General features: G+C 29.9%; 1 protein-coding gene and 1 long non-coding RNA gene across 3 annotated transcripts in view; one reads left to right on the top strand and one right to left on the bottom strand.

Annotated features, from left to right (window-relative positions):
• The window catches only part of LOC107452702 (uncharacterized), a 188605-nt gene that overhangs the window by 54694 nt on the left and 111927 nt on the right, over positions 1 to 21984 (top strand). The window lies entirely within an intron of this gene.
• Positions 3313 to 8955, bottom strand: LOC147802438 (uncharacterized). The gene is made up of 2 exons (XR_015429877.1): positions 8280 to 8955; positions 3313 to 3667 (listed from the first exon to the last, which is right to left on the bottom strand). It is a non-coding gene; the product is annotated as an uncharacterized LOC147802438 (long non-coding RNA).

Below are 21984 nucleotides of genomic sequence, written 5' to 3'. Positions count from 1 at the left end.
ATGAAATACGGCAGATTTGAGCTCAGAATTTATCTAGTTTATTTCTTTTATTGAAAACAAAATTATCCGTTTGAAAACATCGCCTATCAGAATAACATGTAGTAAGCAGCTGCAAACTTTTTAACCGGAACTGGAGTAGATCCCGAGCTCGACATTGTTATTGTTTACATTTCTATTGAAAACTTCATCCATAAAAAATTTAGAGCTCGTTCAATCATAATATGGTGCAAATTCGCAGCAAATTTTTTATGGGGGCCAATTTTGCACATATTATCGTATAAATTAAACCATCTTAAGCTTGAATACGCGATTCTAGGGTTCAACTTAAGCAAAAATGTGAATAAATTAATTGTATTACGTTAATGAGGTTTAGCGATATTATTGTTCAACTTTGAACCTATTTATCTGAGAGTGATTTTCGCACTGTGGAAGGTTGAGTAATGTTGTTAAAAATGAAAAGAAAAAAAAGACATCTTTAATAACTTTTAATCCAAATGCCAGATTATCACTAACGTAGTAAGATACAAACATAAATATTCAAGGGAAACATGTGAGTAGTAATTCATGTCGTGCTATAGTTGCACGATGGGCTATTGGTGACGGTCAGGGGAGCATCCATGTTTTGAAGGCATGCCATCACTATTTTGACCCTTTTGCATTGGATAGCTTCCCACTTTTTTTGACCCATGCGCGAAGTCAAGTACTTAACGAAAGAACAGTTTAACGAGGAGAAATACCGTGCACTTAACGTCTGTTTTTGCATAATTTGCATAATTTTTTTTTGCAACATCTTATTTCGTTTTCATTTGAGCGAACTGTAATAAAAGTGAATTTTAAGAAGCCTAAAACCAGACAAATGTGTAGTTTTAAATTACTCCAAGCTAAAAGCCTATATATACCAAGACGGAAAAGAGCAAAATTGGTACGAAAGGCATTTCCTTCTGTAATTTTTTTTCTTCAAGAAAAATTACAATTTCCGTAACTACCGAGATTTTTTAAAAACAATTACAGCATATTCTAATTCCATATTCTAAGTCACGTGAAAGTATGTGTTGTCAGTGAAAAAAAAAACTATAAAATATTAATATATAAAACTATAAGGGTAAAAAATAAACAAAAGAATGGAAATGCAGGCAAATGAAAAATTTTTTTAGTTTGCTTCACCAACAAAAATGGTGGCAAGTAAAAACCAAAATTTTAAGCAGTACAGTAGATCAGAAGAAACTAATAGCATCCAGTACTCTACTGGAAAATCCAGGGAAGTTGGCAGCTATCGACAAGAAATAAAAGGTTAAATAGTTGGGAACAGTATTTATTTTAAATTTTATTTTGACACAAAATGAAAAAAAAAATTACAATATACAAATGATACAATATTTATGAAATTACATCGAATGATACAATGCTAAACCTCATCCTATATACAAAAACTAATAAAATTCTGCATATAGCAATAATTTTCGTTGAGGGAACTCATAACGGGCAACTGAAACAAAAGAAACCTTGAAAGTAAATGGATCTAAAATTGCAGTGATTAATTTTATCAGAACAAGGGGTCGATTCTTTTTATCTGCAATGTACTAAGCAGGAAGAAAAGATATACATGGCCATCCAATAGTAACATTGAAACTGCCTTCTTTTTCCCTTTTATGATGAATGTGGAAAAAGAATATAATAACCAACAAGAAAATAACGAATTTCGTATTATATTTTGCCTTTCATATCGTCGATTGGATTTTCTGGGCGTAAAACTAGCCAATGACATGTTCGCGTTTCACCTGTCCTTCCTGATTACAGACTTCCAAGGTACCGAAATGACAAGTACCATAAATTTTCTTGCAGAGGAATAATTCCAAGGCGGATGACGAATGAAAGCGTCCTGAGAGCTAGCGTGCGAGCCCTCCCCATTCATTGACTTCCCGGCTGCTTTGAATCTTTCTTTTTCTCTTTTGGAGAATGGCAACGGAAGAATTGGAATGTCAAGTGAGAAGATGTATAGGGTCTCTGTTGAAGACAGATAATTTTTTTTTTTTCTTTTTCGCATGCTACTGTTTGACAGGACTACAAATCGAAGTAACCTTAGAGAAGATTTAGATAAAGAAGAAAGTCCCTGCTTAAATGCGAGAGAGTTTTGTTTAGAATTCGATTTAGGGTGATTAATTGAAAAGAGTTTAAACAGTGTCATTGATACATTAGTCAAAAGAATTTAAAATTATTTGAATGTAAGAAATCTATTTTAATTTTTTTTTTAGTTGAAAGAAATTGAATTAGACAGAAATCGAAACAATTGTTTCGTAAAGAATTGAAAAACGAAAAGTTTTTGTTGTGTTATTTTTATTCTTAAATTAAAATTTAAAATATAGGAGTGCGAAGGAAAATCTTGATACATTTAAATAACATTTGGACTGTGATATAAATGACTAATAAAATGGCTATTGCGATGGGTTCAGAGGGACTATGGAGTCCTCTATCAGCTGAATTCTCAACTAGAATTGCAATCTTGTAAATGTACGAGATTCGAGAAGACTTTGAATCGTTGTTCATCTTTTAGGAATGGCAACGAAAGAGGTGGACTGTCAAGTTAGAAGATGTATAGAGTCCTTATTCAAGGCATATAATTTCTCTTTACACTGGCTTTTGTTTAGCAGACCTGATAGGAAGATTTATGTAAAGAAAAATGCTGATTAAATGCGAGTGAGTTCTGCTTACAAAATCAACTTAAGGAGAATAATTTAAATGAGTTTAAACAGCATCATTGATACATTTAGTCAAAAGAATTTAAAAATATTTGCATCTGAAAGTAGATTTTAATTATTTTTAGTTGAAAGAAATTGAATTAGAAAAAAACTGTAGCAATTCTTTTGAGCAAATCGAATAATCTTGAATTTACTCAGTTATATTTTTTCGTAAATTACAATGCTGATTTCAAAATAAAATGTGGTGTTTAAGGAACTAATATCATTTTATAGAAGCGGAGTTATATTCTAAGCTGAGGCTTGAAGCACCCATAGTTTCAGATGATCGGTACGAACTTTCCTGGGAGGTAAAGAGGGTCAAAGAAGCAATGCTGGCCACATTACTGTCGTTATGCCACTTTTGAAGTCATAACTTCTTTGCAACCAACGAACTGACTTCAGCAGGAGTGCTTTACAACGTAAAGCACTCCTGCTGAATGTGATTCCTATATATATATATATATATATATATATATATATATATATATATATATATATATATATATATATATATATATATATATATATATATATGTGGGGACGGCATGAGTGGTCGTCTTAAATAAAAGACACGTTCTTTAACAAAAACATATATATTGAAGATTAAATTTACACAAGGAAGGACGATTAACAATTAACGATTAAATAACAAAAAAAATAATAAATGAGAGTTCGTCTTTAAAAGTTTTGAATAATCAAAGCTCCTCTTTGGAGTTTATCACGTCTTTTTCGGTTCGTTCTCCATCCCGCTCTAACTCTGGGAAATCCCCACTGCTTCCTCGCCGTGCACAGGGATGAGCTTTTAGCTTGCATTGACTTGCGGGACTTCTAGCTTAAGGCGACTTCTAACTGACGGATCTGAGATCGGCTTGGTGTGCAGGAGCTGGCACCACACTCGGCCCTCCTGTATCTCGCCTGGTCCTCCAGCGACTCTATAAAGAAAAAAAAAAGAAAAAGCAGAGCAGACTGAAAAATATAATTGATATCTGAAAATTAAATGTTTTAGGTTAGTTTTGTCTTTCAGGTAAGAATGTATCAGTTCAGGAACGTTAGGTAAGATTGTATCAGTTCAGGCACGTTCACTCTTCCATCTTTGCACGTCTTTTGTCTCTTCTTCAACGACTTCGTCTTTTCTTCTCAACGTCTTTCGTCTTTTTTCTTTCCTTTAACGTCTTTCATCTTTAACTTCTTTCGTCTTTTTTTTCTTTTCTTTAACGTCTTTCATCTTGAACTTCTTCTACGTCTTTAAATTCCTTCGTCTTCTTTCACGTCTTTCGTCTTTAAATTCCTTCGTCTTCTTTCACGTCTTTCGTCTTTAAATTTTTTCGTCTTCTTTCACGTCTTTCGTCTTTAAATTTTTTCGTCTTCTTTCACGTCTTTCGTCTTTAAATTCTTTCGTCTTCCGTCTTTAAATTCTTTCTTCTTCGCAAGCTCTAAAATTCTTCTTGGCAACTGTTCCATGGTTTAAGATACTCCGCACACGTTGTCGAGCAGTTTGGTCCTTCGTGATTCCCTTCTTTTACTACATCATAGGTATTTCCTCCTTTTACTCTTGTTATTTTGTAGGGGCCAAGGTACTTAGGTTTTAGCTTCAAATGAGGTCCAAATTGGGTTCTTTTGATGGCGACCAAATTTCCAATTTCGTACGATTTTGGCTCCTTTCTTCTTAAATTATAGGTCTTTTTATTTTCTTGTTGAATTTTAAAAATGTGTTGCTTTGCGTTTTTTCTTAGTTCCTCTCTTTGGGCATCAAAATGAGACTGAAATTCACTTTCGATCATTTCCTTTAGTTTTCCCAGTCCATTAGTGTTCATTTTTGTCCCAAAAAGCAATTCAAATGGAGTAGTGTCTATGCTTCTTTGATAGGTTGAATTTATCGCTTGTTGAACTTTATTTGTATGCTTGTACCATTCAGCTGGATTTTCTAGGGATAATTTTGAAAGAATCGATATGATGGTTTGATTAATACGCTCTACTTGTCCGTTAGCTCTTGGTAAACCTGTTGTTATTAAATGATGTTTAATATTTTCTTTCGAGCAATAATCAGCAAATTCACTGGAGGTAAATGTTGTACCCCTATCTGAAATTATCTGGGAAGGACTTCCAAATACAGTTTTTTGGATTTCTAATTTAGCTAAAGTTTCAGCTGACGTAGTAGTCTTCGTGGGATAAATCCATACAAACTTGGTAAAAGCATCTATTATCGCTAACACATATTTATAATTTTTATGGGTGCTCTCCAAAGGTCCGAGATGATCAATATGAAAAGTTTTCAAAGGCACATCTTCTTTATGCAATGGATGCAATAGTCCTTCTTTCTTTCCTCTTTTATGATTCACCAGTATGCAGTGAACACAATTTGCTATGATGTTTTCTATTTTCTGTCTAAGTTTGGGAATGAAATAATATTCTTCGATTTCTTTTTCCGTATATTTAATTCCTGAATGTCCTTTCTCATGAGCTGTTCTTATAATTTCGATTTGCATATTTTCTGGCACAACCACCAATTCTTTGCCATCAACAAATTTATACAAAATTCCATTTCTATTGCAATAATCTTCATAATTCGAAATTTTAAGTAGTTCTTTTATAGTCTTAATTCCAGTATCTTTATCTTGGGCTGATCTGAGTCTTGGTAGAATATTATCGACTGTAACACAAAATACATTAATTGGAGATCGACTAAGGGCGTCTGTGTGTAATTCAGTTTCATATTTAGGGTTATATATTGAAAGGACAGGATTTTGGGCTAATAAAGATTTTAATTGATTAAAGGCTTTCTTTTCTTCAATGCTAAATTTAAACTTACGATCTTTTTTTAGCAGGTCACTCAACGGTCTAGCTATTATAGAATAGTTCGGAATGAATTTTCTGAAGTATCCGGTCAATCCCAAAAAACTATGAATTTTTTTCAAATTTGTTGGCTCTGGAAAGTTGAGAACTGCTTTGGTTTTTAAGGTAGATGGGAATATTTTTCCATCCTCTATCACATGACCTAAAAATTCAATGCGCTTCTTTAAGAAATGGGACTTCTTAAAATTAATATCAAGTCCATATTCACTAGCAATATTCAACACCCGATTAAGCCGTTCAATACCTTCTTCAAGGGAGAAAGACAGAATTATAATGTCATCCAAATATGGTAAAACTATACCCTCATTAATCAAAGTTCGGAAAATGGTGTTTATAAATCTTTGAAATACGGCGGGAGAATTGCAAAGTCCAAAGGGAACTTTAAGAAATTGATATTGTCCTTCATGTGTCACAAAAGAAGTGTATTTTCTGCTATCTTTATTTACATCGACATGTAGGAATCCGTTCTTAAGATCAATCGTCCTGAAAATTTTCGAACCTTGTAGTCTATCTAATATGTCTTCAATTAATGGGAGGGGAAATCTATCTTTGACAATTATCTTATTCAATTTTCTATAATCTATACAAACACGAGGAGATCCGTCTTTTTTCTTAACAATTACAACGGGGCTACTATATTCGGAAGAACTAGGCTCTACTATTCCTTGTTTCAACCATTCAGCGACTTGAGCTTCGACAGTCTTTTTTTCAGAAAACGGCAATCTACGTGGCTGGTGAAATATCGGTTCCTGATTTTTAACCAAAATGTTCATTTCCACATTAGTTGTCTTAAGTTTATCTGGCGCATAATCTAAAACTAATTGTTGTAACTTATTTTTTAAAGCATTAGGAACACAAGGATCTATGTTAATTTCAACCTCATCAGATATAGTAAGATCAATTGGTAAAATAGACAAATAGTTTTCTTCATCAAAACACTGAATTTTATTTTTAATTGTGATACCCTTTTCATTGATAATTGTTTCACCCTGCATTAAAACATTAAGGCCTATAATAGCGTCATAAGGCATCATATCATTTTCTACAACACATATTTCAGAAAAACAATTGAAATCATCAATTTTAATACTTTCTTTAAAATAACCTAATGGAGTCACTATTGATTTACCAAATCCGTTTAGAGTAGAATTAAATGGAAATAGTTCTTTAGAGTTTAATTTATTGAAAATTGATCTTTTGATTAGAGTGGCTTGACTTCCTGTATCAATCAAAGATTTCACATTTAAGTTATCAATTATTACCATTTTAAACAACTTTGGCTCTACGCTAACATTTAAAGTAGCAACTTCCGTTTTTGCATTTGATTTTGGACATTGCGAAGCTTTGTGTCCAAACGCTTCACATTTAAAACACTTTAAACCCTTATCTTTATGTATGCAATATTTTGAAATATGATTTCTTGAACCACAATTGTAGCACAATTTATTATTAAAAGTTTCAACATCAGTATTATACCTTATCTTTTCATTATTATTTTCATATTTATTTTTATTTCTATTTGAAACATCTTTTCTTACATTATACCTATCATCATATTTTGCTTTTGTTCGATCATAAGAATTATATTTACTATCAAAGTCATGTTTTGTTTTGATTTTATCGAAAGCACTTTTACTCTTTGCAGAATCACTTTTTATTATTTCATAGACTTTAAGTTTCTCTTTAAATTCGGACAAATTTTTGCAGCCGTACAAAACAATTTTGTTTTCATGTTTATCATTAATCCCTTTAATTACATAATGCATAAAAGCAGCATCATCTATTTTTCCGAAATTACAGATCTCTTTCATCTTTAAATAATATTCTTGAGCGGATTCAGAATCCTTCATTCTACGTCGATTCAAAAGATCATGCAAATTAGCAGAATTAATTTCGAAAGAAAATTCATCAATCAAAGCTTCTTTTAATTTTTGCCATGAATTTATTTCCGGGACAGTTCTGACAAATAAAGAGGCGTTCCCACCAAGAGATCTTTTCGCAAAAATAAACTTTTGTAAATCAGACAAATTAAACAATTTTGAAATATTTTCAAAATGTTCGATCCAATGAACAATATTTTCATGCGATTCTGCATTATACTTAGAAATAGTACTTTCGATATCAGAATAATTAATAGCAACATTTTGAAATTCAAAATTTCTACAGGCATTATTTTTATCTCTTAAGCAAGAATCAATGTTTTTATTTTCATTATTGCACAGCATTGAAAAATTATTCTCTTTCTTCTTAGTTAAAGTTTCACTTTCGTTTTGATTGTTTATGAGTTCCATGGAGTCATCGTCTGACTCACAGGAGCTAGACGCGTAGGCGGCGTCATCAAGAAGCTGAGAGAGTTCATTCAAATCAATTAACAAGGTCAAAATGTTTGTTGCAATTTCTGTTTTATTGCCTTCATATGAAATATTTAGAATATTGGAAACAGTTATTAACTGGTTTAGAGTGAATTCTTTTTCGATATTTTTCAATTTATTTTTAAATTCTTCGCTATCCAAAATAAAACTGAAACCATTAAAATTTCTTAATCGTTTTCGGTTTGACCGATCGCCTTCTACATCGAAAATAAACTTATGTAGAAGTTTTATTTTGTCAGTCTTAAAATTCTTCAATGCTTTGCTTACTTGCTTAATATCGTTAAGAATCATTTTAAATCAATGAAAAAAATGTACATACCCCAATTGTTGTTGCAGATATGAGCTTAAACAAGAAACGAAAGTTTCATCACAACGTCATTCGGTTACTAATTGTTCACGAGAATGAAAAGTATTTGTTTCGAGGAAAATGAAAATTGTTTTAAATTCAAATTGAAATTTCTTCACAGTTCAATTTTTTTCACTATCAATTCATTCATAATCCAATTTTTTCATCATCAATTTTTACATTCATCATCCAATCGTTTCATGATCAAAAAAAAAATTTTGTTTTTTTAGAATCTCACTTTTTCATAATCCATTCATTCACTATCAATTTTTTCTTTATCCCACTACTGAAAATTGAGGGGACGGCATGAGTGGTCGTCTTAAATAAAAGACACGTTCTTTAACAAAAACATATATATTGAAGATTAAATTTACACAAGGAAGGACGATTAACAATTAACGATTAAATAACAAAAAAAATAATAAATGAGAGTTCGTCTTTAAAAGTTTTGAATAATCAAAGCTCCTCTTTGGAGTTTATCACGTCTTTTTCGGTTCGTTCTCCATCCCGCTCTAACTCTGGGAAATCCCCACTGCTTCCTCGTCGTGCACAGGGATGAGCTTTTAGCTTGCATTGACTTGCGGGACTTCTAGCTTAAGGCGACTTCTAACTGACGGATCTGAGATCGGCTTGGTGTGCAGGAGCTGGCACCACATATATATATATATATATATATATATATATATATATATATATATATATATTTATATATATATATTTATATATATATATTTATATATATATATTTATATATATATATTTATATATATATATTTATATATATATATTTATATATATTTATATATATATATATATTTATATATATATATATATATATATATATATATTTATATATATATATATATTTATATATATATATATATTTATATATATATATATATTTATATATATATATATATTTATATATATATATATATTTATATATATATATCTATATATATATATATTTATATATATATATATATATATATTTATATATATATATATATATATATATTTATATATATATATATTTATATATATATATATATTTATATATATATATATTTATATATATATATATTTATATATTTATATATTTATATATATATATATATATATATATATATATATATATATATATATATATATATATATATATATATATATATATATATATATATATATATATATATATATATATATTTATATATATATATATATATATATATATATTTATATATATATATATATATATTTATATATATATATATATTTATATATATATATATATATATATATATATTTATATATATATATATATATATTTATATATATATATATATATATATATATTTATATATATATATATATATATTTATATATATATATATATATATATATATTTATATATATATATATATATTTATATATATATATATATATATATATATATATATATATATATATATATTTATATATATATATATATATATATATATATATATATATATATATATATATATATATATATATATATATATATATATATTTATATATATTTATATATATATATATATATATATATATATATATATATATATATATATATATTTATATATATATATATATATTTATATATATATATATATATTTATATATATATATATATATATATTTATATATATATATATATATATATATATATATATTTATATATATATATATATATATATATATATATATATATATATATATATATATATATATATATATATATATATATATATATATAAAAGTGGTAGTTAGTTATAGGTAATGTACTCGATGTGAAAGATTGTAGATTCATACACTGAAGAGCCAAAAAAACTGTTACAGGCATGAGTATGCAAATAAAGGGGTATAGAGCCAATCAACGTACAACGCTGCGATCGGCAACGCGTATATACTAAGACAACGAGTGTTTAGCACAGCTCTTAGATCGGTTACTGCTGCTTCAATGCCAGGTTATACAGATTTAAGTGAGTTTGAACGTGGTGTTATAGTCGGCGCACGGGAGATGGGACATAGCATCTCCGAGATAGCAATGAAATTTGTATTTTCACGTACGACCATATCACGGAAATCCGGTAAAATCCCCAGACATGAATATTATTCAACATGTTTGGGATGTCTTGTAACGCGATTTTCAGAAGATAACCCCACCTCCTCTTACTCCCACTGGTTTATGGACAGCCCCGCAGGATTCATGGTGCCAATTATCTCCAGTTCACACATTGATCGAATCCATGCCACGTCGTGTTGCGGCATTTCTGCGTGCTCGCGGAGGCCCTACACGATATTAGGCAGGTATGCCAGTTATTTTTGGCTCTTCAGTGTATATCGGCTTAATTCAGTATCAGGATTCCAATCTCGTAAACGTTCGAAATTCGAAAAGAAACGTCACTTCTCCAAACATCGAACATTGTTGATTCAGAGCAAAATTATTTTTCACATTATTGAAAGCGTTAGCCCTACTTGATATTTAGATCTTTTTTCACAACTGCGAAATCACAGTATTTAATTTCTTTCCTAACTCGTATTTTTACGTTACTATTATGCCAGTTGGTCTGTGAGATGCCACATTATCTGTATAAGTCGCGCAGAAAGCACGAAATCGCACGATTCTCAGAAATCACATGAACAATGCGCGTACCTTGCTCTTTGTATTTTAATTTATAATTGGCGTTGAACAGCTGACCCAATTTTGACTTTACGGCTATAAATGTCATAGCCTTGTGGTTTCAAACAATCCAGATGACAGGGGAACTTGTAGATCAAGCATTGGTATAAACTGTCCTTCGTGGAAAACGTTTTTATTGGAACTTACTCGCATTTGCGTTACAGCGAAAGGAAAATCACGAAAATTTGCCACGAGTAGCCTGATGGCAAGGATATCCTAACCCATGATTCATCTACCACTGAGGATACTTTACGTCAGCACTGTGGACGGCGCGAAAAGAATTTGAATCAACCAGCCACCGTTGGTATTCAAATTTGGGTCACTAACTTGGGAGCAGATTTGAAGGCAAACGCTTTATCCCCTGCACCAACACGGTTCTTGAGCTTTGTATAATCAACGTTAATGCGTTGATGATACCATCCTTGATCTCTGCGACCTTCTTTGATTGATGACGATACTGTGAAGGTCACGTTAGACCAAAATCTATTTTTTTACCAACATCGGAGGTTGTTGTAGAAAGGCTTTATTCAGCACAATAAACCATATCGGATGATATCCGGAAACTAAGATTGATATGGAAATATTTGAGTCAGGTGCCATAAAGTGAGACGAATTTGCTGTTTGTCTAAGATAGGTACTCTGACCGCCACTAAGTCTGCCGCAGTCTGGTGCTATGGAAACAAGAAGAGGGCATTTTAGGGAGGGTAGCTTCGATGAAGAGGTCTCCTTTTCTCTCACCGAAACCAGTCCTAAAGAGGGACCCCGCACCCCTACTTAAAATAATCATACCTCGTTACCATAGTCACCGCCACAGCTCCAGACGAATGTCTGGCAGAGTACCTATCTTAGACAAACATAAATGATCGAGTTATTATGTAAACATCTCTGCTTGCAAAATCAAACACTTCTTAGACCGGTTGATTACAGGGAATGAAAAGTGGATTACCTACGAAAAACACACACACGATAATGAAAAGGGCATATTGTGAGTCTGTAAACTGCACCTTCAACCTCAAAACCGAAGTTGAGCCTGTGTGTCAGCTATTTATTAATTTAAAAGCAGCAATCCAAAAAAAAGTCGGGGTTGTTCAATAGTAAGGAAATCATACAGGTTTATGACAATCATACGCCACTTGCTTTTTTTAGAACTCGTCAGAAACTCACTGGGCTAAGCTGGGAAATTCTGCTAGATCTAGCATTCTTTCCTGATCTAACACCCTCTGATAATCACTTGTTTATTTTTTCTTAAAAAAATTTTCTTCAGGTCAAAAAATTCACAAATTAAGAAGACATCAGACTAGCATTGATTTAATTTCTTACATCCAGTGATAAGAATTTTTTTTAAAAAATGGGCTATATAAATTGTCATTATGCTGGCAAGAAGTCATAAGTAATGATGGTAATTACATTATTCAATAAACTTTATTCAAGGAGTGAAAAATATTTTTTAATTCTAAATACTGACAGAATTTTCCGGTAGAGCCATATGATGTAATATGTACAATAGGAAAACTATTTGAGTGCTTGTGAATATGATAGAAAATGTTTAGGCTCTTTTAGAAAAAGCATCGAAGATGAGACTTTTTATACAATAAGAATTTAATTGTTCTAAAACATCTCAGCACTTAATGTTCTAAATGTAGTTTTTTATCCACCCCTAAGCAGCAAGTAGAGAACATGACGTAAATTATCAGCACTTGTCTGAGACCCACCCTAGGGGGTGACATATAAAAACTCAAATAAAGTGAAGGAAGCATCCCTCAGAATCAAACGATATTTTCCCCATTTCCAGACGCTTCTACTTCTCCCTGTGCTCCTGTACTTCTGCTTTATTTTCTTCTCCCAGAAACAGGATAGCAAGATTCAGTCACTGAAAAGCGATAAATTCTTTTTCTTCATCTCTTCAGTTTTCATTCGGAGAGATATAATGTGAGGAGTAATGTTTCGCAAGAATTTTCACTTCGTTGTCACAATGGGTGAAACTGATATAAAAAGTCTGATTTCTCGTTCGTAAATTTATGGAAAAGGCAAATGCGGCACCTTTCAGTGTCATGTTCCTCTTTTTTTACTTTTTGACTTTTACGGTTAAAAAAATGAAAAAGGTTTCATCCGTTTGGTTTTCTCTTTTATTTTATAAGGGAGAACAAATGATCCAAAAGATTGTTTTATACCCCAGTCTAATAAGAATATTTTTAGTTTAATGTGTCTTTTTTTATCACCTTAATAATTTAATCTACTTCTTGAAATTCAGAACGCAAATAAGTAAATTCTTTTTGAAAAAAAATCTTAAAAAGTTTTACTTTTTTTTGTTTTCCATTTTTATTTTTTATACACCTTCTAAATTTTTTCCAATAACTATGCCCAAATTTGCGTCTGAAAGTTTCAAGAGAAATATGAACTTTGAGGGCCATTTCCACTACATGTGAAGAAAATCGCGTATGCGAACGAGAATTTGATTGGTGCGTTTTTCGCGGGTTTAATTAGTCCGATGGTTATAATATTTATGTTGTACCACCTAGAGCTGATTATAGTAAGCTTCCTTAAGTTGTTCTCATATCTATCCGACACAAAATTATAATCGCTCCTTCTGAAAAATACTGATCTAGCTTGACAGCTTGCGCATGATTGAAATGACGTACGATGTTTGTTCAGCAGAATGCGGCGCTTTCTCTTCTAGACCATTCTAGACAATTTTAATTTTTTAAAGGAATGTTCAATATTCTCAACAGTAATTACCGATGAAATTATTACATAAAATAAAATATTCATAATTAGTTTTATGTGAATGTTTTTAAATATTAAATTTTGAAAGACTGTTTTCAAAAGCTGAGTTTTAAAGAATATCATATCATCAAAAGAATATTTATTGATGAAATTTTAACGTAGAATAGAATATTCTTAATCAGTCTTACCAGACTATATTAAAATGTTAATTTTATAAATATTGTTTCTAATCGCAAGTGTACTTACCGGAAATAATTAAGCAAAATAATATTCTCATGTTTAGTTTTATTAGACTATACTATAATGTTAAACTTTATTAGAATGTTCTATAATATGAAGAATATTTATTAATCAGATCAATACTCAATGTAGCTGGCATTTCATAATTTAATTTTATAGGAAGGCTTTAAATGTTATGAGATTGTTCGATAATAATAAATTTTAAAAGAATAATCTAAAATTTTTAGATTTATTGATAAAATAAATAGCCTACATAAATGTCTTCATATTTCGTTTTTTAAAAATGTTTTTTTAATGTTACATTTTATAAAAACGTTTTATAATTTCGCGAATATTTATCGATAAAATCATTACGTAGAATAACTGACGTTTCATATTTAAGAAAGAGGACTTCAAACTAAATCCACTCGGCGAATTCTTTCTCACAAATAGTGTTATTAATCTTTCTATAGAGCAGCTCCTTTCTGAGATTCCGGAATGCCATACCGCTATGGATCACCTCTTTTTTTCCAGTTTTTTTTTTCAGGATAGGCTCTAGATAAGAACAACATCTCTCACTTTCAATATTTTTCATGCTCACTCCATACATTAAACAGTAACAGCCTAAAAAATAAAATTCAAAAAAATATATTACAGGGTTATAAATCAACTACGCATTTCTACATTATCCGTTTTTCTACTTTTTATTGTAATGCATTGCGTGTTGGGATAGTCCCAACGCACCCTCCCCCTTGGTCGGATATAAAACATTAAAATAAAAGCCATGGAATAACTCTTATAGAAAGGACAGCTCTGATAAAAAATAATGCCAAAAAAAGAGGGAACGTCTAAAACTTTCGCCAAGCCGTCAAAGAAAATGTTTTATGGTGGATATTTGAAAAGTCATTCATCATCTGGCGTTTTCCGAAAAGCGATGTATGCATACGCGGCCTGTAAAGAGTGCGTCTCTTTCTTTGGCGGATGGATATTTCTGGCGTGATTCATGATCTTCTAGAAAGTTCACGTGGAGACCACTACTTCCACGCATGCGCACTAAAGCATATATTCGGACAGAAAAAAATCTCTGGAAAAGGGATGGTGAATATGTCAGAGATTTTTGATGAATTGTTTTTGACGCACCTCCCCCCAGTATTTCTTGTCTGGAATATTTTTTTTATTCTATTTTTCGATTTTGCGTTGTCAAGGCGTCCGCATATGACGTTACCATTGATTTGTGGCTTCCTGATGCAATTTCTCTTTATTATGAATGAAATATTCATCCTTAGCTCAGATTGTCATTCAAGACGCTATTATAGAAATAAATATAATTTTATCTGTTTTAAGAATGTACCGTTATATCACACCTAAGTTGACAATCTAGAAACTATAGGATTGTATTCCTATCGGGAAATATCTACGAATCAAACATATGAGTCTGACAATAATATGATATGAATGAGAACTTAGTCTTTAACTATGATAATACATAAATATCATACTTCTTAATTTTTACTATAATATGATATGCTCTGATTGTGACTATAATGTGATATGATTCGAATAGATCTACAATATGATATGGTTTTAATATCACTATAATGTGATCCGGTTTCGGTAAATTCTTCAGAAACATGATTTTGCGTTGTCTTAACATCCGTTATCTTTGATCATGTTATCTTTGATTTTGGGAATTCTAAAACAATTTGTTCTTATTATTAATGAAATATTCATCCTATATCAGATGACATTCAATGAAAGAATAATAAAGTAGTAGATACTTTTTGTAAGGGATTACTCCGAGTAAGGAGCGCCCTCTATTAAGGGACAATTCCGTTAGTCACTTTGAATTAATATGTTTACCTTTTTATACGAGGTAATTTATTTAAGAAAAACTGAAACAAGTTTTAATATATATATGTGGGAGTTAGTGCAGCATTAGATGAAATAATGACGATAATTTAACAAACATAAAAATTTAATAGAAATAAAAGGATAGAAGGATATAGCAGTTAACATTATTGATATGTCTTGTGAGAGCTGCCTTCTCGCAGTGGTCTCCGGAATGCATGTGACTAAGAATTAGATTGTTCTATGGTATAAAGTAAGAGTTACGGGAGTTTCCCTTCGGGACTTACCCTTCTGGTCTGGCTGGCGCCTCTCAATGTCAAGAGGATGATGCAACTTCTTTTAATATTACAAGATGGTGAATGACGTAATGTTCGAAGCTATTACACTATAATACTGTAACAACAGCTCCAAACTCCACACACACACACACACACACACACACATATATATATATATATATTGTTAGTTTGTTTATCCCTCTTTTGATTATTGGGGTTTCAAGTGAAGGGACAAGGAATAATACAATGGAGAAAAAAGCATGCTATGGTGCAAGCAAAAAGATTTTGTGAGGGAAAAGGGAGGGAAAGGACATTTTACCATATCCAGGAATTGTCTTGGTAGTATTAAGGGAATAGGGATCAATGAAGGAGAAAAAAAAAACGTGGTGAATGGTCACCGAGAGATAGTAATGGAGCTAGCTGCTGATTAAAAAAAAACTTTCTAATAAGAATTGCGGGGAAATTTTCGATAATTTTTTTAATAAATCTTGCGAGGACTGCTGCTGCCATAGCCGCGTAGAAAAACAAGTTCATGCAATTAACGAAACAGAAATTTAAGATCTTAACTTATGAATAACTTATAAACAAGTAAAAATCAAGTAAGTAACGTTTTAAAAGATAGAAAAGAAAGGAAAGTTCGGATTACTATTTCAAATAAACATCACAAAAGTGTCGAATTAAAAAAAAAAAACTTCATGTGAAATAGTGTTCAAATGGTTTTGTTCTGTCTGAAAGAGAAATAAACAGTGCCCAGAAAAAATCACCTTGAATAATTTTTGATTTAAGGAGCGGATTTCCACGAACAAGGACTTAATCTTAATGGTCTCAAATATGCTAATTGGTTAGTGAAGACGGTATTTTAAAATACGAAATCTGACACAATAACGTCAAAAAAAAACATAACTTTTTTTTCAACTGGCTGCAATCTGGGAATTACTGTTCTAATGGTTTGGTCAGAAGAGCCGTCGAAAGTTTGGACCCATATTGACTAAATTTACTTTTTTCAAGTTTTTCCATAGTTGTTCTCGAAAATCTTTTAAGCGTATTGAAAACACAATCATAGGATTCGTTTATCCAAAGGTAACTCCACACAAAAAATTATGTTTAATAATTATTTATCATTTTATTTAATAATTTTTTAAAGTATACAAATTTTTACATAATTGGAAAGAATGTAATTTTACAGGCTTTCCACTGTCTAAAATTTTTTTAAAGTGGTAGCAAAAGTGAGATAAATCTAGATGTTTTAAGTTACCAATAAATCTATAGTTGAAAGAATATATGTATGGGTGCAAAAAATATCGTTGGAATATTTTCGTAATTCTCAAATAAAAGCTATAAGTATTTTTCAGTAGTTTCGAACAATCTCAGCTACCACTCGTTTATATTTTTCAGCTCGTAGGAACCTCGTTTTACATGACAAAATACAAAATTTAGACAAAATCTGTCAGAAAATTTCTATTTAATAAATTTCTTACACATTTTGTATTTTGACATTTTAAATTTCATTCTTCAAAATGATGCAGAAATTCGTATACTTTTCAAATCAAAATTCCTTCAATTACAATTCAACTGTTCAAACTACTATTAAAGAAAATAATATATATTTGCTGTGTGATAAGTCAGGAGATTTTGCTGGCCAATTGAAGGGTAATAGGGTATGCTAGTTATCATGAAAATCGTCCACATGCTTTTCCAGATCTATGATCCTTGCTGTTGCCATATTGAATTAATAGGGTTATCAAAAGTATGTTTTATCATGACGAGGGTGATTAAAAAGGTAACACCTGAACTTTCAGAATATTTAAAAAAGCATGCTGATTCATGTTATTGGTCATTTCGGAAAGCGGGTTCAATTCATAATAACACAAACACTTCTAGAGCACCACCAATGATTAGGTTTTTGTCCAGTAGGAATATGAATCGATTATGATATGTTGTGAATAATGTTAATAATATGTTTTACTTTAGATTGCTATGAATCAGCCTTAAAAGTTGAATTTAGATACAATAATACTCGTATAGTTTTGATGATATACAAAATACCATTATTACAACTTTTTACGTTTAATTCTTTTTTAGTTTTGTAAATCTAGTGTTGTAAACACATATCTTAGACTGTTACATACAGTAATAACTTATAAGTTAGATATTGTTAAAACAATAAGAGGGAAACTTCCTAAAAGAGTCTTCTTAGAAAATGGTTTATGCATTTAATGTATTTTGAATGTAGTAAAATGCTTTGGTAGCTGAAAGCCTCAAATAGTTGCACACATTTGAAATTTATGTTAGAAATACACGTTATCTCAGGAAAACGAAACTCCTAGAGAATGTTTCTAAGTTAAATTTATTTGTATTTTTAGTTTATTGAGCTGGTTTCAAAACAGAATTCCCTAAATTGTGATGTTATCATCTGCACTGAAAACACACAGACCAATCTTTATTGTTTTCATGTCTTAATGATTAATTTATTTTTAATGGATCAAACTGTTTTTGAAACTGAATGCCTCAAATTGTTATGTAATGCTATAATTTATGTAGGAAACACACATAAGTATCTTTCTAGAGTATGTCATTGTTTTTAAATAATTTTTAGGGAATCGATCAGGTTTCGAAACTGGATTCTTCAAACTGTTATTTATAATGAAATAATGTTTGAGACACACGGAAGAGTCTTCCTAGGGTATCATCATGTTAGGTATCATTATGTAGGGTAGGGGTGGCGAACCTTTATACACCAACGTGCCATTTTCTCTAAAAAATTGCTTAATGAGGTCATAGACGTGCCGTCAAATAATTTTGACTTCGTGATTATTGGGAAAATAATAATACTAAATAATATCAACTCAAAACGTTTTATTTACATTGAAAAAAAATAAATTTTGCAATGTCTCAGTTATATACGTAATACGTAATTCAACTTAAAGTAACATCAGTGTGACTTCTGTTGTTGCAAATTAGATGACCAATAACTTATTGTTAGATGTTAGTTTAAGCAGTACTGTTGATTTTTTTTGCTAGATATTTATTGTTAGCTTGTTTTTTATGGTTATTAATTGTTTTTTTGCCATTGATTTTTAATTTTTTTATTAATAATTGTTTATTATTTTTTTGTTTTGTGAATTTTAATTTAATTGTAACCTATGCTTTATAGCTTAATAACGTTTGTGTAATAACAATTCATAGTGTAACAACAATTGTGATCGGTGGAGTGCCCAAAATATTCTGTCGCGTGCCATAAATGGCACGCGTGCCATTGGTTCGCCATCCCTGATAGGGTGTCATTATGCATAATTCTTTATATTTTTAGTGGATTGAGTTAGTTCTGAGTTCAGTTAGTTGAGAGTTCATTTTCTGATAAATAATGTTATAATTTGTGTCGATCCGACATAAATATTTTTTTTCTTGCTTTTCTTCTTCCTTTTCAAATTTTAAAAAATTAATCTAGTTTAAAGCTTAAACACTCCACTCTGTTTCATGAAGCTATATTTAAAAGATTTTTTACCGGTTATAGCATAATATAAGGATTTAGAATTGCACATAAAACCTATGGAAACCTAATTTCTTATGATGAGCCAACCAATCTATTTACGGTAATAACTGTGCTGAACCTGTAAATTCCTTTCTTTGCAAATTTAGTATTTAGTCTTATTAATTTTTATTTAAATAATACTATTATTTTTTTATTCGCTAATCAAGAATTTTAGTATTCTTAATTTTAAAAGAAAATCACCAAAAGTGTGCAATATTGGCTTAATTTCTTTCTGTGAAAGTTGTTTTTCTTTTATAAATATAGCCATGCGGGAAAATAACACTTTCTAGTGAAGTGGTTAGTTTGTTCCTACATTTTTTTTTCTTTTGTTCCAGTAAAAAGTAGATGTTTCGCGTTTCATTTTAGTTTTTTGGTTTCTTTCGTCTCAAATAAATTAAAAATTACATTAAAATGTTAAAATAGTTTTTTAGAACAATACTCTATACAGTTTTAATCTGTTGTTAAGAATACGTAGAAATTAAGTTTCAGTATTTTTTTTTTCCAAATGCAAATGTGCTGTTCAGAAATAAAAGAGAAATTACATTTTATTATTAATTTTTTTAAATTTAGGAATAGTAAGTAATAATTTTGTTTGTTTTTAGTTCTGTTTACAAAAATGGTTGCCGCTATGATTGCTTACAGATAAACTTAAAATAATTAGTTAAGTATATATTATCAGTTACATTTAAACAATTTTTCTGAACTGAACGATCATTTTTTTTAAATATCATTAAGAGTAAAAGAATTGTGATCATATAATTGCTTAGAATAACAATATCAAATTTTGTTTTAGGCAATTACGAAAATGTTTTTTTTTTCAATATACGCTATGTGTATTCAAAATTAAAATCTGAATAATGTAAAGAAAGAAGAGCAATATTGAATATATTGTATTAATTGCATTTTTGTTGTTGTTGGAGAAAGGGGTATTTGTTACTGTCTAGATAACACGAGATAAACTCCTAACCTAAATGAAAACAATTTCATTAAACTGAGAGCTTATCTCGTGATTACGAAACAATATTTTTGTATTATTTTTAATTAAAAAACTTGTTAAGTAATGAATGCATAATATCTTCTACTTTAACATTATAAAGTATTGTTATGAGTTATATTGCGCTAAGATATACAGGATTTTGCATTATAAATAGCAATATTAAGCCTTTTTGTTTTCTCTATTTCAAAAAAGAAAATGAAAAATTATGAAAATGAGGGGATTCAAATTTAATGTTTAAGTGGAAAAAAAATTTCCAAACTCAGAGCCCAATGTTTTTTTTCTTCTTTGTTATCAAATGAGACTTGTGGAATAAAAGAATTTAAAATTACTTTTTAAATGCATTCTTGAAAAACTAATTTCTTAAAATGTGCAAATCAAATTATTTTTTTTAATTCACTAAACATGATTTTTTAATTAATTTCACAAATTTTTAATGTTTGTTAAAATATTTATTGAAAACTTGTGGTTTATAATAAACTATCTGACCACAATGAAAGTTGCAATAAAGTAATTTATAAACATTAAAGACACATACATACTTTGCTTAAATTAGTTTTTTAAGGGTTCATAGGTTATTTTTGAAGAAAAGAGATCGAAACTGGATCAGAATTTCTGTATAAGTTGTTTCACCTTTGAAAATATAACCACGCGGAAAAACCAACTCCTTCAATTTACGCAGAATGCTCGTTTCTCTGACATTTGGTTTTCGTGTCTTTATATTTTCTTAGTTGAGCGTAGAAATAATTTCTTGATTTCATTTTATAGAAAAAAAAAATATTTGCTTTAATTCATTGCTGAAAAAAATAATAATGGGTAACTAAGTTATCACCTTTTTTAAAAATATTTTTTTTAAAGTTTATAGTGGGGATGCGTTTTTTTCTGAATGTTTCCTTGTCGTTTAGCGCGAATATTTATATAAAAGTAGCTTTAATTGCGCATCATCTAATTCAAATTCACAGTAGAAATCAGGTCAAAATTTCCATTTTTAAAAACTTAGCATACTAACGACGAGCAGATATTTCGGCTTGGTATACTAACAATAAACAGCATTCATATCACGAACAGATTTTGATGGCTTGGAACCTAAATTAAAAGTTAAAAAAACAATAAAAGTTATAAATAAATAATTTTTTATGAAAAGGAAATGTTAAAGATGCTTATTTTTCTTAACTAGGCTTTCTCTTTCAATAATTTAAAAATTTACATAAACTAACTCAAATAAAAAATAGAGAATCTAGTAGAAAAAAACATTTTATGTTGAACAATCGAAAAAATCATATCATGACATGCAAGATGTAAAAAAATAAAATAAATAAAAATTTTAAAAAAAATCAGAAATTTTGTTTTTATCCCACCAG

This window comes from Parasteatoda tepidariorum, chromosome 10 (genome assembly GCF_982258835.1).
Source record: "Parasteatoda tepidariorum strain Cologne lab strain chromosome 10, Ptep-v5.0, whole genome shotgun sequence".
Lineage (NCBI taxonomy): Eukaryota > Metazoa > Arthropoda > Arachnida > Araneae > Theridiidae > Parasteatoda > Parasteatoda tepidariorum.
This window is presented reverse-complemented; position numbering and strand designations above follow the sequence as displayed.